The sequence below is a fragment of the Bidens hawaiensis genome, unplaced genomic scaffold (genome assembly GCF_021521415.1).
Source record: "Bidens hawaiensis isolate Kalapana, Puna unplaced genomic scaffold, B.hawaiensis_p1.1 tig00049791_1, whole genome shotgun sequence".
Lineage (NCBI taxonomy): Eukaryota > Viridiplantae > Streptophyta > Magnoliopsida > Asterales > Asteraceae > Bidens > Bidens hawaiensis.
Genome location: NW_027498910.1, coordinates 99,968 through 104,438, shown reverse-complemented (window position 1 = coordinate 104,438; position 4,471 = coordinate 99,968). Strand labels below are relative to the sequence as shown.

The 4,471-nt window shown below is 36.7% G+C and overlaps 2 pseudogenes across 1 annotated transcript; one reads left to right on the top strand and one right to left on the bottom strand.

Moving 5' to 3' along the window:
• The first annotated feature begins 409 nt into the window (after positions 1-409).
• LOC143598198 (protein transport protein Sec61 subunit beta pseudogene) lies at positions 410-721 on the top strand (annotated as a pseudogene).
• Positions 722-2,651: 1,930 nt separating this feature from the next.
• On the bottom strand, positions 2,652-4,120 carry LOC143598200 (NAC transcription factor 56 pseudogene; annotated as a pseudogene). The gene is made up of 3 exons (XR_013147066.1): positions 3,944-4,120; positions 3,590-3,873; positions 2,652-2,996 (listed from the first exon to the last, which is right to left on the bottom strand). The product of XR_013147066.1 is annotated as an NAC transcription factor 56 pseudogene (transcript).
• Positions 4,121-4,471: the final 351 nt, after the last annotated feature.

Sequence of the window (4,471 nt, the reverse complement as noted above, 5' to 3'; positions counted from 1 at the left end):
GAACCCTCCTTAGTCCTAATACCTTTATAAAGACCACTAACAATCATCATAAGAGTTCAACTTGATTTGGTGATGGCTAATGGATATTGATATTGAGATCTCTAAAGTTTGAAACCCAACTCAAGTCTACAGTAAGTTTATATTTTGATGGTGTTCTTGAACAAATCAAGTCTACAGTATCAAAATCAATATAAACGATTAACATCTCGTTTCAGTAAAACGCCACAACACGTGATGGCTCAAAACGAAAACAACATAGTTAAAGATTTTGATATAAATAAATATTTAAATATATTTAGAAAACCCCAAAAAATAATTAGCAAGGGTATGAAACTCACCCACTATCTCTTTCTTCTTCATTTCATTTCTCCCTACTCCACTCTACAATCTTCTTTCTGCATCATCATCAATGGCGAGAGGTTCATCTCAATCTCAAACCACCTCCTCCTCTTCCAACTCCCGCCCCGGCCTCGTCGGCGCCGTACCCCGCGGCTCCCCTGCCGCCACCGCCGGCTTGCGCCGCCGTCGTCTGGCCACCGGATCTTCCCCCAATTTGAGCGGTGGATCCGGCGGAGGAAACATGCTGAGGTTCTACACCGATGATGCTCCAGGCCTTAAGATCACGCCGACTGTTGTCCTTGTGATGAGCGTGTGCTTCATCGGCTTTGTTACCGCTCTGCACGTGTTCGGTAAGCTCTACCGCCGATCATCCGTTGAATGAAGCTTGAATCTATACGGATGTTTCCTGTTTGTTGTTGTATGACTATCGGAAACCCTAGGTCTAATTAACTTACTCGCTGCTCTGTATATTTGTTGTTATCGTTCGTGTTTATCTCATAATAATATAATAAGTCAATTAATCCTTGTGTTTTAGACTAGACATTCACTAGATTTTGACATGATTAAAAAACTTTTTTATGTGGATATTTCGTTTAGCTAAATTCACCCGGCTTAGCTTTAGCATGACAATTAACCCTGTATCTGTCCGCATCTGCCCACCAAGTGAAACTTGTCTTTTAACACTAACTGAGAAATTCCCCTAACTGTTTAGCGACCAATCTGATCAATCCTTACCCTGATGTTACGCCACATATTGGCACAAAACGACCTGAGACAAAGGACCCTGGACCAGTTCAAACACCACAGACACAATCGATCCACCACCAAACACAATTTATTCAACTCAAGGCCAAATAAAACAGGAAATTGAGAGCTCAACAACTCACCTCCAACCAGCAGTCAAGACAAAAGAAAGCATCATTACCCACATTAGGGGTGTTCGGTTATTAAACCGAATCATATCCGTAATCGAGAAAACAGAATCCAAATTCGGAATTCGATTTATGGTTCGCTTTACGGATCTGTTTATTTTTTTAAGCGATTAGTTCGATTTATTCGATTAATCGATTAGAATATTAAGGGTGTGGTTGGGATTCCTTATTTAAGTTGAAAAGACCTTTTTTATGATAAGTTGTAAAGGACTTATGACTTTCTAAAAAGGAGTTTTCAGAAAAGTGTTTCACTGTGTTTGGATTAACTTATAATATGAGCCAATAAGTTCATAAATTGTTTTTTAAAAAGTGTTTGGTTTAGCTTATTGATGTAAGGATGTAATGGTTAGAGAGAGTTGGGTGGAATGGAAGGGTGGAATGGGTTATGGGTATTTCAAACCTATAAGTTGATAAGTTAACAAATCCCAACTTATTGAAAATCTCTTTTTTGGCCTTTTTGATAAGAAGAAATGTAAAAGTCCTTATGTGTTTCCAAACACTATAAACATAAAAAGAACTTATTAAACCTTTATAAGTCATAAGGAAGGAAAAATAAGGAACCCCAATTCCCAAACACACCCTAATTATTTTGTATATGCCCGATTCTTTTTAAAGCCCATTTATAATATTAGCCCAATGCACATATCCATATTTGATTTGGACAACAATTCTAAATCTTTAATATTCTACTCATCGATGGTGCGAACCGTAATGCCGTTACCAAATCCTTTATGTTCTGTTATGTGAATTTTATGGTTACGATGGTTTTCTATGGTTGGTTGGTCGACTTAAAGGTTTAGATGTTTTATTATGATCTTTTTAACTTTTCGTTTTAGCATGTATATGTTGTGTTTGTTTATTATAGCCTTTGACGTCTTTTAGGATCCTGAACACAAACATAAATTAAATTCACAACAATTAAAATTCAAACCAAATTGTTGTTTTGGATGAATTCGATTAACACGGTTTGAATCGTTTGTTTGGTTTTAACCGAAACCGAACAGAATGATTACGCCCTTTCTGAATTCGGTTAGGTTCGGATTTCGATTAGGGGTACAAAGATCTCATAACCGGACCGTTGAACACCCCTATTAGCAATCCATTTAATGGAACGGCTCAAATTAATACTCGACTTCGCCAAATCCAGAGAAATATTCAAAATATTTTTCCAAGGACCCAGAACCGAAATCTTAGCTGGAACGGGCTACCAAGATCTGGAAGAATGATGCACACACTACACACTATATTAACACAAGTTTTATTTGCAAATATAACATGTTTACATCAAGCATTTTTACATCATAACATATACTTTCAACTTATTATAGACATCGTTATTCACAACACCAAAGTTTACATGCCAAACCCGATCAAGCTTGCTTAATTGATCCACCCTTGATGAGCTTCATTATAACAACCAAAACTGGCATCTCTGTTTTCATAAACTCGACAACTGTTGTCATCTTGAAGTAGTTTGGGAGAACATGTTTCCAGCATTGATGAAAGATCATGACCTGCAAGAATCGAGCCAATTAGTTGAAAATCTTTGAACCATGACATTATGTCCGAATTGCCCCTTTTAGTCATGTAGGATGAAGGGAACTCCTGTGATATGGTTGTAAATTGACCATCCGTCAACTTGTTTTTTGGGTTTTCATCTACTTGTGAGATGTTCTTTGAGTTGTTGCCTTTTTGGCGGATCCGACACAACACCCAGTCATCCAACTGTAAGTACAATATAAAGCACTAAGCATATAATCAACATTACTACAATTGTGTGTAACAAGTGTGGGCATGGCTTTGTTTTGATTATAGGTTATAACCAAATCTGTAACCGAGATTTTGTTTTTGTATTTACACTCTATTGGTCTCGGTTAAAAAACACTTGGTTAATTCGGCCATTGGGAAAAAAATGGTTGGGTTAATTCAGTGAACATCAGCTTTTGACATGGTTGATATCAAAATAACTTCAACTACTAAATTTAGTTTATCATGTCGAACAAAATATCAACAATTCTTTTAGTTTAGGATGATAAGTGACAAGCAGTATATTATCTATAAAAAGTGCAAGAGAACCTATTTGACATATAACAAAATAAAAATATCTTTGTTGGTTTAACGCCAGTTTGCTTATGCTAATTCGGTTATTTATACACATAAATACGAGTCCCTAAAAATCAGTTATCTAACATATCATAAATGACTAATTTGGTTTGTCAATCAGTTCGTTTAATTTAGTTAAAGAGTTGATTGTTTTTCTTCTCACCATGTGTAATGTGTAAAACATAAAATTTATCTGATGGGAAGAATTTGATTACTCTCATTGATCCGTTTTGTTTGGATGGGCCAGATGGGTCGGGTAGCCGGTACTCAATCATAATCCAGTCCGTCTTTACACTCTTCGTCGGGTTACCACTAAAGAAGGCCAAGGATTTTTTCACCCCTATCTTTCTGGACCCTGAAGAAGCAAATATCGACGTATCTTTTCCCATAGCTTTCCAAAAGCCCGAACCCGCCGACCTTTTGGGCCTTGACCCCTTCGGGTATTTCCTGTCTCTCGGTGTAAAGAAAAACCACTCATCCTTCCCAAACAACGCCTTTCCTGCCAAGCAAACCCAAAATGTATCAATCCTTAACAAACCCGACAATAATAGAAAATGCAAGAATCTTACTAGGAAGATCCCACGGGTCATATTTGTATAGCTCGATTTCAGCAATGATCGCGGCAGGAAGCGAAAGTAGTTTAATTTTCTTAAACAAGTAATGCATGATGAGCTCTTCGTCCGAAGGGTGAAACCGGAAACCGGGTGGAAGACGAGGAAAGTCCTCCCCTACCTCCATATATTGTTTGGGTGAACGGGAGGGGGATTAACAAAATCATAAACACTGTTTATAATAACAAATGAACAATGTGAGACAACACAAAAGTTAATAAATGTCGTTTTTACTAGATTATAGAATAATAATGCATTATTAAATATTAATGCAGATTCTGGTTTTAACCTTTTATGTTGTATACATTGTGAAGCCCGTCCCCAAGGTTGTGGAATGTAGACATGTATTTCCCATTTTTTTGCTTAATATATGCTTATCACTCGTATATATACAACAGTAAAAAATGTAAAAATGTACGCGTTATTGAACTTGAGTTTTATATGTATTGTATTTTCATTTAAAATAGCGTACTTATTTATGCAAAA